General features: G+C 49.3%; 1 protein-coding gene across 3 annotated transcripts in view; it reads left to right on the top strand.

Moving 5' to 3' along the window:
- PSKH1 (protein serine kinase H1) overlaps positions 1-23,316 on the top strand; it is a 172,136-nt gene that overhangs the window by 61,182 nt on the left and 87,638 nt on the right. The gene's annotated exons all lie outside the window — the stretch shown is intronic.

Raw genomic sequence — 23,316 nt, forward strand, 5'->3', positions numbered from 1 at the left:
GACGGTGGGGCTCCACAGGTGGAGCCAGGTACGGTGGGGGGCCGCCTCAAAAATTTCAGCGATCAGTGGGCTCGCTCACTGGTGTATCCCTGGATGTTTCAAGTAGTATCTCAGGGGTACAAGCTGGAATTCGAGGCGTCTCCCCCCCGCCGTTTCCTCAAATCTGCCTTGCCAACAACTCCCTCGGGCAGGAAGGCTGTGCTAGAGGCAATTCACAAGCTGTATTCCCAGCAGGTGATAGTCAAGGTGCCCCTACTTCAACAAGGACGGGGTTACTATTCCACACTGTTTGTGGTACCGAAACCGGACGGTTCGGTGAGACCCATTTTAAATTTGAAATCCTTGAACACATACATAAAAAAAATTCAAGTTCAAGATGGAATCGCTCAGGGCGGTTATTGCAAGCCTGGACGAGGGGGATTACATGGTATCACTGGACATCAAGGATGCTTACCTGCATGTCCCCATTTATCATCCTCACCAGGAGTACCTCAGATTTGCGGTACAGAATTGCCATTACCAATTCCAGACGCTGCCGTTTGGACTGTCCACGGCACCGAGGGTGTTTACCAAGGTAATGGCGGAAATGATGATACTCCTTCGAAAAAAGGGAGTTTTAATTATCCTGTACTTGGGCGATCTCCTAATAAAGGCGAGATCCAGGGAGCAGTTGTTGGTAGGAGTAGCACTATCTCAGGAGGTGCTACACCAGCACGGTTGGATTCTGAATATTCCAAAGTCACAGCTGGTTCCGACGACAAGTCTACTGTTCCTGGGAATGATTCTGGACACAATCCAGAAAAAAGTGTTTCTCCCGGAGGAGAAAGCCAAGGAGCTGTCATCTCTAGTCAGAGACCTCCTGAAACCAAAACAGGTGTCGGTGCATCACTGCACGCGAGTCCTGGGAAAGATGGTGGCTTCTTACGAAGCAATTCCTTTCGGCAGGTTCCATGCCAGAATCTTTCAGTGGGACCTGTTGGACCAATGGTCCGGATCGCATCTTCAGATGCATCGGCTAATAACCCTGTCTCCAAGAACCAGGGTGTCTCTGCTGTGGTGGCTGCAGAGTGCTCATCTTCTAGAGGGCCGCAGATTCGGCATACAGGACTTGGGTCCTGGTGACCACGGATGCCAGCCTTCGAGGCTGGGGGGCAGTCACACAGGGAAGAAACTTCCAAGGACTATGGTCGAGTCAGGAGACTTCCCTACACATAAATATTCTAGAACTAAGGGCCATTTACAATGCCCTAAGTCAGGCAAAACCCCTGCTTCTACACCAGCCGGTACTGATCCAGTCAGACAACATCGCGGCGGTCGCCCATGTAAACCGACAGGGCGGCACAAGAAGCAGGACGGCAATGGCAGAAGCCACAAGGATTCTCCGATGGGCAGAAAATCACGTACTAGCACTGTCAGCAGTGTTCATTCCGGGAGTGGACAACTGGGAAGCAGACTTCCTCAGCAGGCACGACCTCCACCCGGGAGAGTGGGTACTTCATCCAGAAGTCTTCACACTGATTGTAAATCGTTGGGAACGGCCACAGGTGGACATGATGGCGTCCCGCCTAAACAAAAAACTAGAGAGATATTGCGCCAGGTCAAGGGACCCTCAGGCGATAGCGGTGGACGCTGTAGTGACACCGTGGGTGTACCAGTCAGTTTATGTGTTCCCTCCTCTGCCTCTCATACCAAAGGTACTGAGAATAATAAGAAAACGAGGAGTAAGGACAATACTCGTGGTTCCGGATTGGCCAAGAAGAGCGTGGTACCCGGAACTTAAAGAGATGATCTCAGAGGACCCATGGCCTCTGCCGCTCAGACAGGACCTGCTGCAGCAGGGGCCCTGTCTGTTCCAAGACTTACCGCTGCTGCGTTTGACGGCATGGCGGTTGAACGCCGGATCCTGAAGGAAAAGGGCATTCCGGAGGATGTCATTCCTACACTGATTAAAGCCAGGAAAGATGTAACTGTAAAACATTATCTCCGCATATGGCGGAAATATGTTGCTTGGTGTGAGGCCAGAAAGGCCCCAACAGTGGAATTTCAGCTGGGTCGATTTCTGCACTTCCTACAGGCAGGAGTGACTATGGGCCTAAAATTAGGCTCCATTAAGGTACAGATATAGGCTCTGTCGATTTTCTTCCAAAAAGAACTAGCTTCACTACCTGAAGTTCAGATATTTGTAAAAGGAGTGCTGCATATTCAGCCCCCTTTTGTGCCTCCAGTGGCACCTTGGGATCTCAACGTGGTGTTGAGTTTCCTAAAATCACATTGGTTTGAGCCACTAAAGACCGTGGATCTAAAATATCTCACGTGGAAAGTGGTCATGTTATTGGCCTTGGCTTCGGCCAGGCGTGTATCAGAATTGGCTGCTTTGTCATTTAAAAGCCCTTATCTGATTTTCCATATGGATAGGGCAGAATTGAGGACTCGTCCCCAGTTTCTCCCTAAGGTGGTATCTGCTTTTCACTTGAACCAACCTATTGTAGTGCCTGCGGCTACTAGCGACTTGGAGGATTCCAAGTTACTGGACGTAGTCAGGGCCTTGAAAATGTATGTTTCCAGGACGGCTGGAGTCAGGAAAACTGACTCGTTATTTATCCTGTATGCACCCAACAAACTGGGTGCTCCTGCTTCTAAGCAGACTATTGCTCGCTGGATTTGTAGCACAATTCAGCTAGCGCATTCTGCGGCTGGACTGCCGCATCCTAAATCTGTTAAAGCCCATTCTACAAGGAAGGTGGGCTTATCTTGGGCGGCTGCCCGAGGGGTGTCGGCTTTACAACTTTGCCGCGCTTCTACTTGGTCAGGGGCAAACACGTTTGCAAAATTCTACAAATTTGATACCCTGGCTAAGGAGGACCTTGAGTTCTCTCATTCGGTGCTGCAGAGTCATCCGCACTCTCCCGCCCGTTTTGGAGCTTTGGTATAATCCCCATGGTCCTTTCGGAGTTCCCAGCATCCACTAGGACGTTAGAGAAAATAAGATTTTACTCACCGGTAAATCTATTTCTCGTAGTCCGTAGTGGATGCTGGGCGCCCATCCCAAGTGCGGATTGTCTGCAATACTTGTACATAGTTATTGTTAACTAAAGGGTTATTGTTATGAGCCATCTGTTGAGAGGCTCAGTTATGTTTCATACTGTTAACTGGATATGGTATCACGAGTTATACGGTGTGATTGGTGTGGCTGGTATGAGTCTTACCCGGGATTCAAAATCCTTCCTTATTGTGTCAGCTCTTCCGGGCACAGTATCCTAACTGAGGCTTGGAGGAGGGTCATAGTGGGAGGAGCCAGTACACACCAGGTAGTCTAAAAGCTTTCTTTTAGTTGTGCCCAGTCTCCTGCGGAGCCGCTATTCCCCATGGTCCTTTCAGAGTTCCCAGCATCCACTACGGACTACGAGAAATAGATTTACCGGTGAGTAAAATCTTATTTTTTTTAGCTTTTTGTTGAGGCGGGACGCCATCATGTCCACCTGTGGCAGTTCCCAACGATTTACAATCTGTGTGAAGACTTCTTGATGAAGTCCCCACTCTCCCGGGTGGAGGTCGTGCCTGCTGAGGAAGTCTGCTTCCCAGTTGTCCACTCCCGGAATGAACACTGCTGACAGTGCTAGCACGTGATTCTCCGCCCATCGAAGAATCCTTGTGGCTTCTGCCATTGCCATCCTGCTTCTTGTGCCACCCTGGCGGTTTACATGGGCGACCGCCGTGATGTTGTCTGACTGAATCAGTACAGATTGGTTTTGAAGCAGGGGCTCTGCTTGACTCAGGGCGTTGTAGATGGCCCTTAGTTCCAATATATTTATGTGTAGAGAAGTCTCCAGACTTGACCACTGTCCTTGGAAGTTTCTTCCCTGAGTGACTGCCCCCCATCCTCGGAGGCTTGCATCCGTGGTCACCAGGATCCAGTCCTGTATGCCGAACCTCGAGAAGATGAGCACTCTGCAGCCACCACAGCAGAGACACCCTGGCCCTTGGGGACAGGGTGATCAACCGATGCATCTGAAGATGCGAACCGGACCATTTGTCCAACAGATCCCACTGAAAGATCCTTGCATGGAACCTGCCGAAGGGAATTGCTTCGTAAGAAGCCACCATCTTTCCCAGGACTCGCGTGCAGTGATGCACCGACACCTGTTTTGGTTTCAGGAGGTCCCTGACCAGAGATGACAATTTTTGGGCCTTCTCCTCCGGGAGAAACACCTTCTTCTGTTCTGTGTCCAGAATCATTCCCAGGAAAAGCAGACGCGTCGTAGGAATCAGCTGCGACTTTGGGATATTCAGAATCCAGCCGTGCTGTTGCAACACTTCCTGAGAGAGTGCTACGCTGACCAACAACTGCTCTTTGGACCTCGCCTTTATGAGGAGATCATCCAAGTACGGAATAATTATAACTCCCTTTCTTCGAAGGAGTATCATCATTTCGGCCATCACCTTGGTAAATATTCTCGGAGCCGTGGACAGACCAAACGGCAACGTCTGGAATTGGTAATGACACACCACAGAGTACCACAAACCTGAGGTACTCCTGGTGAGGTGGGAAAATGGGGACATGCAAGTAAGCGTCCTTGATGTCCAGCGACACCATAAAATCCCCCTCTTCCAGGCTTGCAATAACCGCCCTGAGCGATTCCATTTTGAACTTGAACTTCTTTATATAAGTGTTCAAGGATTTTAAATTCATGATGGGTCTCACCGAACCGTCCGGTTTCGGTACCACAAACATTGTGGAATAGTAACCCCTGCCCTGTTGAAGGAGGGGGACCTTGATTATCACCTGCTGGAGGTACAGCTTGTGAATTGCCGCCAGTACTACCTCCCTTTCCCTGGGAGCAGCTGGCAAGGCTGATTTGAGGTAACGGCGAGGGGAAGTCGCCTCGAACTCCAGCTTGTATCCCTAAGATACAATTTGTACAGCCCATAGATCCACTTGTGAGCGAACCCACTGGTTGCTGAAGTTTCAGGGACGCGCCCCCACCGCACCCCTGGCTCCGCCTGTGGAGCCCCAACGTCATGCGGTGGACTTAGTGGAAGCAGGGGAGGATTTTTGTTCCTGGGAACTGGCTGCCTGGTGCAGCTTCTTTCCTCTACCCTTGCCTCTGGGCAGAAAGGATGCTCCTCTGACCCGCTTGCCTTTCTGAGGCCGAAAGGACTGCATTTGATAATACGGTGCTTTCTTAGGCTGTGAGGGAACCTGAGGTAAAAAAGTCGACTTCCCAGCAGTTGCTGTGGATACGAGGTCCGAGAGACCGTCCCCAAATAATTCCTCATAAGGCAAAACCTCCATGTGTTTTTTAGAATCGGCATCACCTGTCCATTGCCGAGTCCATAATACTCTCCTGGCAGAAATGGACATTGCATTAATTCTAGATGCCAGCAGGCAAATGTCCCTCTGTGCATCCTGCATGTATAAGACGACGTCTATTATATGTTCTATGGTTAGCAAAATAGTATCCCTGTCGAGGGAATCAATGTTGTCTGACAGGGTATCAGTCCATGCTGCTGCAGCACTACACATCCAGGCTGAAGCAATAGCAGGTCTCAGTAGAGTACCAGAGTGTGTATACACAGACTTCAGGATAGCTTCCTGCTTTCTATCCGCAGGATCCTTTAGGGCGGCCGTATCCTGAGACGGCAGTGCCACCCTTTTAGATAAGCGTGTTAGCGCCTTGTCCACCCTAGGGGATGTTTCCCAACGTAACCTATCCGTTGGCGGTAAAGGGTACGCCATCAGTAACCTCTTAGAAATTACTAGTTTCTTATCAGTGGAACTCCACGCTTCTTCACACAAATCATTTAATTCATCAGATGGGGGAAAAGTCACTGGCTGCTTTTTCTCCCCAAACATAATACCCCTTTTGGTGGTAACCGGGTTAATATCAGAAATGTGCAATACATCTTTCATTGCAGTAATCATGCATCGGATGGCTTTTGTAGACTGTACATTTGTCTCATCCTCCTCTACACTGGAGTCAGACTCCGTGTCGACATCTGTGTCTACCATCAGAGCTAGCGGGCGTTTATGAGCCCCTGACGGCTTCTGAATTTCCTGGGCAGGCGCGGGCTGAGACCCCGGCTGTCCCAAGGCTGCTGCGTCATCGAACCTTTTATGTAAGGAGTTGACACTGTCGGTTAAGACCTTCCACATATCCATCCAATCAGGTGTCTGCCCCGTCGGTGGCGACACCACATGTATCTGCCCCTGCTCCGCCTCCACGTAACCCTCCTCATCAAACATGTCGACACAGCCGTACCGACACACCGCACACACACAGGGAATGCTCAGACTGAGGACAGGAGCCCACAAAGTCCTTTGGGGAGACAGAGAGTATGCCAGCACACACCACAGCGCTATATAACACAGGGATTTACACTGCTAATAAGTGATTTTCCCAATAGCTGCTTGTTTGTATCGATTTGCGCCTAAATTTATGTGCCCCCGCCTTCTCTTTTTAACCCGTCTTGTACCTGGATACTGCAGGGGAGAGCCTGGGGAGCGTGCTTCCAGCGGAGCTGTGAAGGGAAAATGGCGCTGGTGTACTGAGGAAGAAGGCCCCGCCCCCTCAGTGGCGGGCTTCTGTCCCGCGTTTTCTGTAACTTAATGGCGGGGTTTTTTACACATATACAGTTAACTGACTGTATTATGTGTATTTTTTACCAAAAGGTAATATAATTGCTGCCCAGGGCGCCCCCCTCCCCCCCCCCCAGCGCCCTGCACCCTACAGTGACCGGAGTGTGTGGTGTGCTGTGGGAGCAATGGCGCACAGCTGCAGTACTGTGCGCTACCTTAATGAAGACAGGAGTCTTCTGCCGCCGATTTCATCGTTCTTCTGTCTACTGGCTCTGCAAGGGGGACGGCGGCGCGGCTCCGGGAACGGACAATCGAGGTCAGGCCCTGTGTTCGAACCCTCTGGAGCTAATGGTGTCCAGTAGCCTAAGAAGCACAAGCTAGCTGCAAGCAGGTAGGTTTGCTTCTCTCCCCTCAGTCCCACGTAGCAGTGAGCCTGTTGCCAGCAGATCTCACTGAAAATAAAAAACTTACAAATACTTTCTTTCTAGCAAGCTCAGGAGAGCCCACTAGGAGCACCCAGCTCTGGCCGGGCACAGATTCTAACTGAGGTCTGGAGGAGGGGCATAGAGGGAGGAGCCAGTGCACACCAGATAGTACCTAATCTTTTCTTTTAGAGTGCCCAGTCTCCTGCGGAGCCCGTCTATTCCCCATGGTCCTTACGGAGTTCCCAGCATCCACTAGGACGTCAGAGAAAAGTCTGTGTACTTCATGCAAGGCTAGGTTTACACCTTCCTCACAGGGGTCCCTACTGTGTACCCACTGCCCACTACCTTCACAGGGTAGTGATATGCAAGAACCTGAGTGGATGGAATCATTTAAAACTACGATTACAAGTATAATTCAGAGTTGGCTAAGCAAGAAAGGCAAACCCTGAAACAGTCTATGGAAACTTCCATGTTAACTGCTGCTGACCACAGGCAGGCTCCTCAGCCCCCCTGTTGGTCTCTCATAAACGCACTCTCCCACAGGTGTTGCAGTCTGACTCTGAACTACCAGGGTTAGTTGAGGGAGATGCAGTGGTGGACACGGAAAATTCCCTGTCCCCAGGAGTTGAGGCCCTCATTTATGCTGTTAGAGAGGTATTCAATATACCACATAAGGAAGCAGAACCACCAGAGGAATTTTTTTTTAATATGAAACCAAAGTCCTCTGCATCCTTCCCGGTTTCTATGGAATTAGATTCCCTGGCTAAGGCAGTGTGGATAAATCCTGACAAAATATATATTACCCCTAAACGGGTACTAAATTAATTTCCTTTTCCTGCAGAGGATAGAATTCTCTGGGAAAAACCCGCCGACAGTGGATACTTCTTTGTCCAGACTGTCACATAAAATTGTACTACCTGTACCTCGGGCCATTTCTATCAAAGACCCAGCTGATCGCAAAATTGAAACCACTCTTAAATTAATTTATACTGCAGCAGGTGTAGCCCAACGCCCTACCATAGCTTGCTGCTGTATTTCTAGAGCCATGGTAAAATGGTCTTATGATATTCTGAAAGGGTTGCTTACACTACCTCAGTATGAGATAGTTACATTACTACAACATATCCAAGATGTGGCAAACTTTGAGTGAGGCTGGTCTGCCTGACCTGAAGAATCTCTGAGAGGAGGGATATCCTGGAACTCGAACCAGTATCTTTGGGATATGAGGTCCCTCACCCAAGGATCCCAGCAGGACTCTGCCCATATGTGGGCGAAATGTTGAAGGCGAGCACCTACCTGAAAGTCACCTTGCTGCAGGGGCCCACTGTCATGCGGAGAGCTTTGTGAAAGAGGATCCTGAGGCCTGGTCCGAAGTTCCAGCAGCAGCTGGTTTACGGGACTTACCACGAGTTCATCTAGCAGCATTGAAGACACCTCTGGCTTTGCCTCTGAATCTGGCCACCCGAAAGTACTGCAGAGAGGGCCCAGGATACAGACATCTAGCAGGTGGCGTAGCAGACGGCAGATATGTAGATTCACCTGCAGTCGCCTGAGATATCCACATGTTCAGTTCTTACCCAAACAAGGAATCACCTGTAAAAGGAAGGTTCTCAACCCCTTTTTTTAGAATCAGCATCTGCTGACCATTCTCACAGCCACAGGGCTCTACGAGCCGATACTGCCATAACAGTGGTACGGCTCTTCATGATACTAAGTTCCTTAACAGGTGCACCTGTAGCACGTGTTTCCTTGCAGGAGGCAGTGCAAAAACTGCTTTATACAGGAGTTTACTGTTCCAGTACCTCCTCCGCTGCACACACAGGGGTTTTATTCAAGTCTCTTTGTAGTCCTGAAGCTGGACGGCTCTGTATGGCCGGTCTTGAACCTCAAATCCCTGAACCCTTATCTTTGAGTGTTCAAATTCGTGATGGAATCACTAAGAGCGGTGATAGCAAGTCTGGAGGAGGGGGGGGGGGGGGGGTTCTAGTGTCCCTGGATATCAAGTATGCATTCCTGCATATCCCAATATGACCCCTCACCAAGCATTCCTCCAGTTCGCTGTACTGGACCAACATTTCCAGTTTCAGGCCTTACCCTTTGGTCTCTCCTCAGCCCCAAGGGTATTCACGAAAGTCATGGCAGAGATGATGGGAATCAACATAATCCAGTATCTGGACGATCTCCTGATAAAGGCGGTGTTCCGGGAACAGCTGCTGCACAGCATCGACTTGACTACTCGTCTGCTTACGGACCACGGATGGACCCTCAATTTATAGAAATCTTGCATGGAACCCTCTCAGAGAATTCAGTTCCTTGGAATGATCCTGGATTCAGTGTCTCAGAAGGTTTACCTACCAAAGGACAAGGCTTTGACTATTCAGTCTATGGCCCGCTCGTTCCTGACACCACGCGGGATCTCAATTCATCTTTGCATTTGCTTGCTGGGCAAGATGATGGCCTCCTATGAGGCAATACAGTATGGCAGGTTCCATGCACGGCCATTTCAACTGGATCTGTTGGACAAATGGTTGGGATCGCACATGCATCAGCATATACCCCTGTTGTCAAAAGCAAGGAACCTTTGCATAGGGTAGACTTGAAATATCTAACGTGGAAGATAGTCATGTTGCTGGCCTTAGCCTCTGCAAGACGTGTGTCGGAAGGGGGGGCCTTATACTATAAGAGCCTGTACTTGATATTTCATGAGGATAGGGCGGAGCTCAGAGCTTGCCCACAGTTTTTGCCAAAGGTAGTGTCGGCCTTTCATGTAACTCAACCAGTTGTGGATCCAGTGTTATCTGACACTTCCGTTGCTCCAAAGTCCCTAGATGTGGTGAGGGCTTTGAGGATCACATCGGGACGTCTCCATGGTAATCTACTATTCCCCAGTATCCACTAGGACATTAGAGAAAATAGGAATTTAATACTTACCAGTAATTCCTTTTCTCATAGTCCGTAGTGGATACTGGACGCCCACCTCATTGCTTCGTTTTCCTGCTTACCTGGTTGTAAGTGTTCTTAGTTGAGTTTGCTGTTGCTTTCCTTGATCCATGCTGGTTAGCGTTGCTATCCTTCTATAGTTAGCGTTGCTTTCCTCTGTTATGGTTGGCTCTGCTATCTTTGTGGTTGTTGTTGTTGTTGTTGTTGTTGTGTGATGGTTGTACTTCACCGCTTTATGTGCTTTATATCCTTCTCTCAAAGTATGTCCATTTCCTCGGGCACCGTTTCCTAGACTGAATCTGCTAGGAGGGGCATAGAGGGGAGGAGCCAGCACACACCATTAATTTCTTAAAGTGCCAGGGTCCAGTGGACCCCATCTATACCCCATGGTAATCTACTATTCCCCAGTATCTACTACGAATTACGAGAAAAGGATTTACCGGTAGGTATTAAATTCCTGTTTTATTCTCCCTCCAGGGGTGTTGTGGACACCCCAAGAGGGAGAATAGTGGTCGGGATCCCGGCGCCGGTATTCTGAGCGCGGGGATCCCAACAGCCAGTATATCGAGTGCCACCCATGAGGGCGGCTCACACACATTTATGGGGTGTCCATTTAGGAGTGGAAAAAAACTCAAACATATTCAGCTAAGGTTCTTGTGACTGGTTATTTGTGCTGCAGTTAAAGTATTGCCAGGCATGCCCGCTATGCCAGAAGACAGCACCCCTGGTTTCTCTACCTATTGTGTCCACATTGTCTACATTGAACAAGCATGAAAAAGAAAGCCACACACTTGACTATGAAAATTAACTTCATGACTAGAATTGAACACTGCATTCACTTAAGTGAATGCTTGTTTACTTAAAGTGTAAATAATCAAGGTTTTCAGTCTGACACGTGTACAAACACCTTAACATAGGATGCTAAAGATAGGGGGTACAACTGCATATGCATGGGAGGGAGAAGTTGGACGATGGTGACATGCTCACAGTCACTGTATGTACCTCCTGCCCAAAATGCAGCCATCGTGACTCACTACCCTACCCTAGTCAAACACAGGAGGTGCACCCCCCCTCCCTATAAAGACATTTAAAGAGAATAATCGGCATCAATTAACCCTCTCCCCCCTTGACCATGTGGTACACTCTCCGTCCCCCTCCCCATAGCTCACAGCCGTGGACAGCATATCCCCTACCTCCAGCCAGCTTCTCCTTCCCACCAGTGACAGCCAAGCACACCATCATCCTGTGCACAGCAGGAAGTAAACCTGCTGCCCCCACCACCAGATCACAGCTGCCATCAGAAGCACTTTGCAGCCCCCACCCCACACACAGTGCAGGATAGGCACACCCTACCATTCCCCAAGGTCACAGCCGAAATAAGAGGCACTGCGCAGCTCCCACTCTCCTCCCCACACAATGCAGGATCGGCACACACTCCTCTCCCCCATTAAAAGCTAATACAGCCATCGTGACCCCCCCCCCCCATTCTCCCAAGCAATCCGCATTCTTCCCTACCCACAGCAGCGCCTGCACCGCTCCCGCAGCAGAAAAGTAGACAGCCGACTAATGACAGCAGCTTCCCTCACCACCTCACCCCGCGGAGCTGGCCGAACCTCACCTCTCTGTTGGCATGAGAAAACAGCCTCCAGCAGCCCCCTTTTATCTCCGTTGTTGTGAATGCAGACCTCAAGTCAGGCACCCCGGAGCTGCATGCCACACCATCCAACATGGAGAATGGGTGCCTAGACGCCCATTACGCCTCCTTGCACCCCACTCCCCTTTTCACACCCACAATCATTTATACTTAAAATAATTGAGTTGTGGCTATTCAGAGACATCCTGGCAGACCGAACAGGTGCGATAGTTGCAAATATTAGCAGAGAAAATAGACAACCATTATAAAACGGTTGAATTCTCCCCGTTGTGTACAATATAAAATATATATCACAATATTAGATGGCACTACTGTCTTTGTAAAATTAGTTCTGCTGAGCAATAACAGACAGCCAAGCGAGCGAAGATAGTATCTACAGTGCATCTGGAAAGTATTTACAGCATTTCACTTTTTCCACATTTTGTTATGTTACAGCCGTATTCTAAAATGGAATAAATTTTATTTTTTCCCTCAAAATTCTACAAAAAATACCCCATAATGACAACGTGAAAAAAGGTATTTTTTTGAGATTTTTGCAAATTTATTAAAAATAAAAAACTAAGAAATCACATGTATATAAGTATTCACAGCCTTTGCCATGAAGCTCAAAATTTTTCTCTTACGCCCTAGAGGATGGTGGGGTCCACATTAGTACCATGGGGTATAGATGGGTCCACCAGGAGCCATTGGCACTTTAATAGTTTGAGTGTGAGCTGGCTCCTCCCTCTATTCCCCTCTTACCAGACTCCGTTTAGAAAGTGTGCCCGGAGGAGCCGGTCACAGCTAGGGGGAGCTCTACAGATTATTATTTTGCAGGAAGGCTGCTGGCAACAGCCTCCCTGCTTCGTGGGACTAAGGGGGGGGCAGAAGATCGGTGGCGAGTGAGTCACCGGCACCCCTAGCAAGCGGGGAGCCGGTGTGAGATGGCGGCAACAGGGTATGGAGCGCAGTACTAACTGCGCTCCGGGGCTCAGCAGGACATAGTGCGGCGCTGTGAGGGGGGCCTAAGACAGCGCCTACACCCTACACTGACCTTTCAAGCCTGTCAGGGTCCCGGGATCTCTGCCAGCATAAATCCTCAGGCCAGTTTAATCCTATGAAGAGCAGGAAGACAGCGCCATTAATGGGGCGGAGCTTCTCAGAACGGACCCAGCAGCGTTCAGTGCCATTTCTCTTACGTCCTAGAGGATGCTGAGGACTCCATATGGACCATGGGGAATAGACGGGCTCCGCAGGAGACATGGGCACTAAAAAGAACTTTAGATATGGGTGTGCACTGGCTCCTCCCTCTATGCCCCTCCTCCAGACCTCAGTTTGATACTGTACCCAGAGGAGACTGGGTGCACTACAGGGAGCTCTCCTGAGTTTCTCTGAAAAAATAATTTTGTTAGGTTTTTTATTTTCAGGGAGCCCTGCTGGCAACAGGCTCCCTGCATCGTGGGACTGAGGAGAGAGAAGCAGACCTACTTAAATGCTAGGCGCTGCTTCTTCGGCTACTGGACACCATTAGCTCCAGAGGGAGTCGGAACGCAGATCTCCTCTCGCTGTTCGTCCCGGAGCCGCGCCGCCGTCCTCCTCACAGAGCCGGAAGATAGAAGCCGGGTGAGTATAAGAAGATAGAAGACTTCAGAGGCGGCAGAAGACTTCAGATCTTCTCAGAGGTAACGCGCAGCGGTAACGCTGCGCACCATTGCTCCCACACACAACACACTGCGGCAGGCACTGATGGGTGCAGGGGGGGGGGGGGCGCCCTGGGCAGCAATAATAAACCTCTAGGACTGGCCAGTATAGATGTATAGGCTCTGCGGACTGTATATTTAAAACCCCCGCCAGTTTCAAAGAAATCGAGCGGGACCGAAGCCCGCCGCTGAGGGGGCGGGGCTTGATCCCTCAGCACTAACCAGCGCCATTTTCTCCACAGCACACCGTTGGGAAGGTGGTTCCCCGGACTCTCCCCTGCTGAACACGGTGACAGAGGGTTTTAAAGAAGGGGGGGGGGCACATAATTTGGCGCAGTTATTATATAAAAAAAAGCGCTATATATATCTGGGATTTTTCCAGGGTCATTGGCGCTGGGTGTGTGCTGGCATACTCTCTCTGTCTCTCCAAAGTGCCTTGTTGGGGAACTGTCTCCAGATTAGAGATTTCCCTGAGTGTGTGGGGTGTCGGTACGCGTGTGTCGGCATGCCTGAAGCGGAAGGCTCTTCTAAGGAGGAGGTGGAGCAAATGAGTGTGGTGTCTCCGTCGGCAACGCCGACACCTGACTGGTTGGATATGTGGAATGTTTTAAATGCAAATGTGAATTTATTACACAAGAGGTTGGACAAAGCGGAGTCCAGGGAATGTGCAGGGAGTCAAACCCTGCCTTTCACTATGACACAGGGACTTTCTGGGTCTCAGAAGCGCCAACTATCCCAAGTAGTTGACACTGATACCGACACGGATTCTGACTCCAGTGTCTACTATGATGATGCGAAGTTGCAGCCTAAATTGGCTAAAAGTATTCATTATATGATTATTGCAATAAAGGATGTGTTGCATATAACAGATGACCCCTTGGTACCTGACACGAGGATACACATGTTTAAAGAAAAGAAGCCTGAGGTTACTTTTCCCCATTCTCATGAGCTAAATGAGTTATTTGAAAGGGCTTGGGAACTCCAGACAAGAAACTGCAGATTCCCAAGAGGATTCTAATGGCGTATCCTTTCCCGACTAAGGACAGGATACGGTGGGAATCCTCCCCAAGGGTGGACAAAGCGTTGACACGCTTATCCAAAAAGGTAGCGCTGCCATCTCAAGATACCGCAGCCCTCAAGGATCCTGCTGATCGCTGACAGGAGACTACCTTGAAGTCTATTTACACACATACTGGTACATTACTCAGACCGGCGAAAGCATCGGCTTGGGTTTGTAGCGCTGTAGCTGATATTGATACGCTGGATAAGGAAACCATTTTATTGACCTTGGGTCATATTAAGGATGCTGTCCTGTATATGAGAGATGCTCAGAGAGACGTTGGCCTACTGGGTTCCAGAGCCAACGCGATGGCGATTTCTGCTAGGCGAGCCTTATGGTCCCGACAATGGACGGGTGATGCCGACTCGAAGAGGAATATGGAGGTTTTGCCTTACAAGGGTGAGGACTTATTTGGGGAAGGTCTCACGGACCTGGTTTCCACAGCTACTGCAGGTAAATCAACTTTTTTGCCTTATGTTTCCTCACAGCCTAAGAAAACACCACATTATCAGATGCAGTCCTCTCGGTCGCATAAATCCAAGAGAGTACGGGGATCTTCCTTTCTTGCCAGAGGTAAGGGCAAGGGGAAAAAGCTGCCAACTACAGCTAGTTCCCAGGAGCAGAAGTCCTCCCCGGCTTCTACAAAATCCACCGCATGACGCTGGGGCTCCGCTGAGGGAGTCCGCCCCAGTGGGGGCACGTCTTCGACTTTCAGCCACGTCTGGGTTCAATCACAGGTGGATCCCTGGGCAATAGACATTGTTTCCCAGGGTTACAAGCTGGAATTCGAAGAGGTGCCTCCTTGCCGGTTTTTCAAATCTGTCCTACCGGCTTCTTCCCCAGAGAGGGAGGTAGTTTTAGCAGCAATTCAAAAATTGTGTCTTCAACAAGTGGTGGTCAAGGTACCCCTGCTTAAGCAGGGGATGGGGTAGTACTCAACCCTGTTTGTGGTCCCGAAACCGGACGGTTCGGCCAGACCCATTCTGAATTTAAAATCCTTAAAAAAGGTTCAAGTTCAGGATGGAATCACTCAGAGCGGTCATCGCCAGCCTGGAAGGGGGGAGTATATGGTGTCCCTGGACATAAAGGATGCATACCTTCATGTCCCCATATATCCGCCTCATCAGGCGTTCCTGAGATTTGCTGTACAGGATTGTCATTACCAATTTCAGACGTTGCCGTTTGGGCTTTCCACGGCCCCGAGGATTTTCACCAAGCTAATGGCGGAAATGATGGTGCTCCTGCGCAAGCATGGAGTCACAATTATCCCGTACTTGGACGATCTCCTAATAAAAGCGAGATCAAGAGAGCAGTTGCTGAACAGCGTAACACTCTCCCTGAGGGTGTTGCACCAGCACGGCTGGATTCTCAATCTCCCGAAGTCACACTTGGTTCCAACGACCCGTTTGCCTTTCTTAGGCATGATTCTGGATACAGACCAGAAAAGGGTTTTTCTACCGATGGAAAAGGCCCAAGAACTCATGAACTTGGTCAGGGACCTCTTGAAGCTAAAAAGGGTGTCTGTGCATCACTGCACTCGAGTTCTGGGAAAGATGGTGGCGTCTTACGAGGCCATTCCATTCGGCAGGTTCCATGCAAGGACTTTTCAGTGGGACCTTCTGGACAAGTGGTCCGGGTCGCATCTACAGATTCATCAGATGATCAGCCTGTCCCCCAGGGCCAGGTTATCTCTCCTGTGGTGGCTGCAGAGTGCTCACCTTCTAGAGGGTCGCAGGTTCGGCATTCAAGACTGGGTTCTGGTAACCACGGACGCGAGCCTCTGAGGATGGGGAGCAGTCACACAGGGAAGAAACTTCCAAGGTCTATGGTCAAGCCAGGAGGCTTGTCTACACATCAACGTACTGGAATTAATGGCCATATACAACGGCCTTCGTCAAGCGGAGAATTTGCTTCGCGACCTACCGGTTCTGATTCTGTCAGACAACATCACCGCAGTGGCTCATGTAAACAGTCAAGGCGGAACAAAGAGCAGAGTGGCAATGGCAGAAGCCACCAGGATTCTTCGCTGGGCGGAAAATCATGTAAGCGCTCTGACGGCAGTCTTCATTCCGGGAGTGGACAACTGGGAAGCGGACTTCCTCAGCAGACACGATCTGCATCCTGGAGAGTCAGGAAGTCTTTGCAGAGATTGCAAGCCAGTGGGGACTGCCTCAAATAGACATGATGGCGTCACGACTCAACAAGAAACTTCCGAGATATTGCGCCAGGTCAAGGGACCCTCAGGCGGTAGCAGTGGACGCCCTGGTGACACCGTGGGTGTTCCAGTCGGTCTATGTGTTCCCTCCTCTTCCTCTCATCTCCAAGATATTGAGAATCATAAGACTAAGAGGAGTACAGACAATTCTCATTGTTCCAGATTGTCCTCGAAGGGTCTGGTATCCGGATCTGCCCGAAATGCTCACAGAAGATCCATGGCCTCTTCCTCTCAGAGAGGACCTGTTGCAACAGGGGCCCTGTCTGTTCAAGGACTTACCGCGGCTGCGTTTGACGGCATGGCGGTTGAACGCCGGATCCTAGCAAAAAAAGGGCATTCTGGATGAGGTCATTCCTACTCTGATAAAGGCTAGGAAGGACGTGACAGCGAAACATTATCAACGTATATGGAGGAAGTATGTGTCTTGGTGTGAGTCCAGGAATGCTCCTCCGGAAGAATTCCATCTGGGCCGTTTCCTTCACTTCCTACAGACTGGAGTGATTTTGGGCCTAAAATTAGGCTCCATTAAGGTTCAGATTTCGGCCCTATCCATTTTCTTTCAGAAGGAATTGGCTTCTCTCCCAGAAGTCCAGACTTTTGTGAAGGGAGTGCTGCATATCCAGCCTCCTTTTGTGCCTCCTGTGGCACCATGGGACCTTAACGTGGTGTTACGGTTCCTTAAGTCTCACTGGTTTGAGCCTCTTCAAACGGTGGAATTAAAGTATCTCACTTGGAAAGTGGTCATGTTGTTGGCCTTGGCATCGGCAAGGCGAGTGTCTGAGTTGGCGGCTTTATCTCGTAAAAGCCCCTATCTGATTTTCCATGTGGATAGAGCGAAGTTGCGGACTCTTCCTCAATTTTTGCCTAAGGTGGTTTCCTCTTTTCATATGAACCAACCTATTGTAGTGCCTGTGGCTACACGGGATTTGCAGGATTCAGAGTACCTTGATGTGGTCAGGGCATTGAAATTTATGTAGCCAGAACGGCTCGGGTTAGGAAAACAGAGGCACTGTTTGTCCTGTATGCAGCCAACAAGGTTGGCGCTCCTGCTTCTAAGCAGACTATTGCTCGCTGGATCTGTAACACGATTCAGCAGGCTCATTCTACGGCGGGATTGCCATTACCAAATTCAGTAAAGGCCATTCCACTAGGAAGGTGGGCTCTTCTTGGGCGGCTGCCCGAGGTGTCTCGGCATTACAGCTTTGCCGAGCGGCGACTTGGTCGGGTTCAAACACCTTTGCAAAGTTATACAAGTTTGATACCCTGGCTGATGAGGACCTCATGTTTGCTCAATCGGTGCTGCAGAGTCATCCGCACTCTCCCGCCCGTTTTGGAGCTTTGGTATAATCCCCATGGTCCTTACGGAGTCCCCAGCATCCTCTAGGACGTAAGAGAAAATAAGATTTTAAACCTACCGGTAAATCTTTTTCTCCTAGTCCGTAGAGGATTCTGGGCGCCCGTCCCAGTGCGGACTAAATTCTGGAAGACTTGTATATAGTTTTGGCTTACATAAGGGTTATGTTACAGTTTTGATCAGTCTCGGGCTGATGCTGTTTTGTTTCATACTGTTAACTGGTTCGTATATTCCATGTTATACGGTGTGGATGGTGTGGGCTGGTATGAATCTTGCCCTAAGATTAACAAAAATCCTTTCCTCGTACTGTCCGTCTCCTCTGGGCACAGTTTTCTAACTGAGGTCTGGAGGAGGGGCATAGAGGGAGGAGCCAGTGCACACCCATATCTAAAGTTCTTTTTAGTGCCCATGTCTCCTGCGGAGCCCATCTATTCCCCATGGTCCTTAGGGAGTCCCCAGCATCCTCTACGGACTAGGAGAAAAAGATTTACCGGTAGGTTTAAAATCTTATTTTTCCTGCTTGCAGAAACGCTGTCAGGGATGTGCAGTCCCTCCAGAGCAACTCCAGCTATCTCTCATGGTACCAGGGGATTGTAGAAGGGGGTGGGGGAGGCTGTGTAAGACTGTGTAACCTATAAAGGTACACAGTCAGCGCTGGTTTAGGGTCTCCCTATGCCTGGAAAGCGCTGTGTGTGGGTTGGCTCCAATCTCTGTCTCTTGCCATTCTTGGGGGTGAAACTCTGTCCTCCCGTGTGTGTGTGTGTAGAGTGTCTGTGGTCTCCATTAAGCTATGTCCAGGGACTCTGTGTCTTATGCTGCAGAGGATATGTCCTCTCAGGATGATCGCATTCCATGTAATCAGGATTTGCACTGTTTTAGCACAGATACCAGCAAGGGAGCCTGAATGGTTATCCTCTATCAAATCCATGATTTCTCAGATCTCTACTAGGGTTGCACAGAATTAATCTGCAACTCAGGTTTTACATATCTCAATGGCCGTTTTATGTTACCTCAGGACCCCCCTCAGTAGGTTCCCATAAACGTGCTCCTGCACAGATTATGCAGGGTGACACGGATACAGACTCTGACACGGCAGACTGTGAGGGGGATGTGCTTAGGGGGCCGCATCTCTTGTTAAAGGGGTGCAGTTGATGATAGAGGCTATAAGGGATGTGTTGAATATTGAAGATACAACACCAGAGCAGGTTAAGGAGGCTTACTTCACTGACAATAAGAAAGCCTCGGTAACCTTCCCTGCGTCCAAAGAATTAAATGCTATATTTGAAAAAGCATGGGAAAACCCGGAGAAAAAATTCCAGATTCCTAGAAGGGTTCTGGTTGCTTTTCCCTTCCCTGAGGAGGATAGGAAAAAATCGGAAAACCCACCCATAGTGGACGCGTCTGTATCCAGACTCTCCAAAAAGTTGGTTTTACCTGTTCCAGGATCTACCGCCTTGAAGAAGCCGGCTGATCGCAAAATTGATACTACGCTAAAATCCGTATACACTGCTTCAGGGGCGATACTACGGCCTACTATTGCCTGTGCATGGATTTCCAAAGCTATAGTAAGTGGTCAGGCACTTTACTTGAGGATTTGGATACTATGGATAAAAGTGACGTAGAATTGTTTTTACGTAACATTCAGAATTCTGCAGGATTTATGGTGGAATCCATGAAGGACCTGGGTTCAATGGCTGCAGGAATTTCTTCCTTGTCTGTCTCAGCTCGTCGAGGACTGTGGCTGCGCCAGTGGTCTGCCGACGCGGAATTCAGGAGAGGTGTGAAGACCCTACCCTACACAGGTCAGGCTCTCTTTGGGGAAGCGTTGGATGTGTGGATCTCCACGGCTACGGCGGGTAAGTCTCACCTTTTCTTCCCTCAGCTGCACCTGCTGTGAAGAAACCTTTTTACTTTAGCGCCATCACAGTCCTTTCGTGCTACTAAAACAAGAAAGGCCAAACCGTCCAACACCTTCTTCTTTAGAGGAGGTCGGCCAAACTCCAAGATGGCTGCTGCTGTAGGTTCCCAGGAACAGAAACCTGCTTCTGGTACACCAAAGTCCTCAGCATGACGGTGGACGGCGCGGCCTGGAGGTAGGGCTGGTGGGGGCGAGACTCAGACATTTCAGTCACGTCTGGGTGTCGTCCGGCCTGGATCCCTGGGTACTTGATATTGTGTCCCAGGGGTACCGTCTGTAATTTCAAGATCTCCCTCCTCACCGTTTCTTCAAATCAGGCTTGCCAGCTTTGCCGGCAGACAGGGCTACCCTACAGGGAGCTGTCCAGAAGCTGGTGGAGGCACAGGTTATCGTATCAGTTCCTCCACAGTTACAAAACAATGGTTACTATTCGAACCTTTTCGTGGTACCGAAACCGGATGGTTCGGTCAGGCCCATTCTGAACTTAAAATCACTAAACCCCTTTCTGAGGGAGTTCAAGTTCAAAATGGAGTCTCTCTAAGGGCAGTGATATCAGGTCTGCAGAAGGGGAATTCCTGGTATCCCTGGATATCAAGGATGCGTACCTGCACATTCCGCTTTGGCTGCCGCATCAAGCTTATCTTCGATTCGCACTGTTGGACTGTCACTTTCAGTTCCAGGTCCTGCCATTCGGCCTCTCCACAGCACCGAGGGTATTCACCAAGGTGATGGTGGAAATGAGGGTTCTCCTCCGCAGACAGGGGGTAAACATAGGGGGTAATTCTGAGTTGATCGCAGCAGCAAGTTTGTTAGCAATTGGGCAAAACCATGTGCACTGCAGGGGGGGCAGATATAACATTTGCAGAGAGAGTTAGATTTGGGTGGGTTATTTCGTGTGGGGTAAATACTGGCTGCTTTTTTTTACACTGCAATTTAGATTTCAGTTTGAATGTATGATCCCAAGAAAATTGGGTGTCCTGCTTCTAATCAGACGGTCTCTCGCTGGATCAGGTTCACTATCCAGCATGCGTATTCTACGGCAGGCTTGCCGTGTCCTACGTCTGTTAAGGCCCACTCTACTGGTAAGGTGGGTTCTTCCTGGGCGGCTGCCCGGGGTGTCTCGGCCTTACAACTCTGCCGAGCAGCTACTTGGTCGGGGTTGAACACGTTCGCAAAGTTATACATGTTCGATACTTTGGTCTCGGAGGACCTCAAGTTTGGTCAGTTGGTTCTGCAGGAGCCTCCGCACTCTCCCTCCCGTTCTGGGAGCTTTCCCCATGGTACTAATGTGGACCCCAGCATCCTCTAGGACGTAAGAGAAAATAGGATTTGAAATACCTATCGGTAAATCCTTTTCTCGTAGTCCGTAGAGGATGCTTGGCGCCCGGCCAGCGCTTCGTGATCCTGCAGTGGTTATTTAGTTCCGTACTGCTTAGTTCTAGTTTAAGTACTGTTTTGTAACTTGGTAAGTACTGTTGGTCAGCCGTTGCTGATGTTTCAAGCTAGTTAGCTTGGTTTGCCTTGTGCGTGAGCTGGTGAGAATCTCGCCACTATCTGTGTAAAATCCTTTTCTCAAAGATGTCTGTCTCCTTGGGCACAGTTTCTAGGCTGAGTCTGGTAGGAGGGGCATAGAGGGAGGAGCCATCCCACACTCAACTCTTAAAGTGCCAATGGCTCCTGGTGAACCAGTCTATACCCCATGGTACTAATGTGGACCCCAGCATCCTCTACGTACTACGAGAAAAGGATTTACCGGTAGCTAATTAAAATCCTATTATCTCTGGTGCATCCTGTTTCCACTGATCATCCTTGAGATGTTCCTGCATCTTAATTGGAGTCCACCTGTGCTAAATTCAGTTGATTGGACATGATTTGGAAAGACACACACCTGTCTATATAAGGTCCTACACTTGACAGTGCATGTCTGAGCACAAACCAAGCATTAAGTCAAAGGAAATGTCTGTAGACCTCCGAGACAGGATTGTCTCGAAGCACAAATCTGGGGAAGGGTACAGAAAAATATCTGCTGCTTTGAAGGTCCCAGTGAGCACAGAGGCCTCCATCATCCGTAAATGGAAGAGGTTTGCAACCACCAGGACTCTTCCTAGAGCTGGCCGGCCATCTAAACTGAGCGATCGGAGGAGAAGGGCCCAAGTCAGGGAGGTGACCAAGAACCCGATGGTCACTCTGTCAAAGCTACAGCATTCCTCTGTGGAGAGAGGAGAACCTTCCAGAAGGACAACCATCTCTACAGCAATCCTCCAGTCAGGCCTGTATGGTAGAGTGGCCAGACGGAAGCCACTCCTTAGTAAAAAGCACATGGCAGCCCCCCCTGGAGTTTGCTAAAATGCACCTGAAGGACTCCCAGGCCATGAGAAACAAAATTCTCTGGTCTGATGAGACAAAGATTGTACTCTTTGACGTGAATGCCAGGCGTCATGTTTGGAGGAAACCAGGCGCCGCTCATTACCAGGCCAAAACCATCCCTACAGTGAAGCATGGTGGTGGCAGCATCATGCTGTGGGGATGTTTTTCAGCAAAACCTGTTCCAGAGGAGCGTTCTTGACCTCAAACTGGGGCGACAGTTCATCTTTTAGCAGGACAACGACCCTAAGCGCACAGCCAAGGTATCAAAGGAGTGGCTTCAGGACAACTCTGTGAATGTCCTTGAGTGGCCCAGCCAGAGCCCAGACTTGAATCCGATTTAACATCTCTGGAGACATCTGAAAATGGCTGTGCAGCGACTCTTATCATCCAACCTGATGGAGCTTGAGAGGTGCTTCAAAGAGGAAAAGGCGAAACTGCCCAAAGATAGGTGTGCCAAGCTTGTGGCATCATATTCAAAAAGACTTGAGGCTGTCATTGCTGCCAAAGGTGCGTGAACAAAGTATTGAGTAAAGGCTGTGAATACTTATGTACATGTGATTTCTTAGTTTTGTATTTTTTATAAATTAGCAAATCTCAAAAAAAACTTTTTTCACGTTATTATAGCATATTGTGTGTAGAAAAAAATGAATTTATTCCATTTTGGACTAAAGCTGTAACATAACCAAATGTGGAAAAAGTGAAGCGCCGTGAATACTTTCCGGATGCATTGTATATATCCATGCTAAGTGGTTCTATGTTTAGCACATTTCAGCAATCTGAATGATTATCTCCTCCAGCTCCTCCCATGCCTTTCAGTACAGTCGGCAAAAACTACTGTTTACTTTAAGGGGAAAAAACTTTTTTTTATTTTAAGGGGTATATTCAGTTGGTGTCGAAAGCTGCCGTCTGTCGAAAAGACGGCAGTTTTCGACTTTTTAAGGTCGAATCGTGATTCGACCTATTCAGTCCCAGCAGTTTTTATTTGACAAGTCGTGGAATTCGACTTGTCGAATAATATGTGAATCGGTGGTATAGCTGCTGATTCACGTACTTTTGAGGGAAACGGGGCCAAATTCGACAGGATTTTGCCCCGTTTCTGACCATCTCAGTCCGACATAAAAAAATGT

Source organism: Pseudophryne corroboree, chromosome 11 (assembly GCF_028390025.1).
Source record: "Pseudophryne corroboree isolate aPseCor3 chromosome 11, aPseCor3.hap2, whole genome shotgun sequence".
NCBI classification, from domain to species: Eukaryota; Metazoa; Chordata; class Amphibia; order Anura; family Myobatrachidae; genus Pseudophryne; species Pseudophryne corroboree.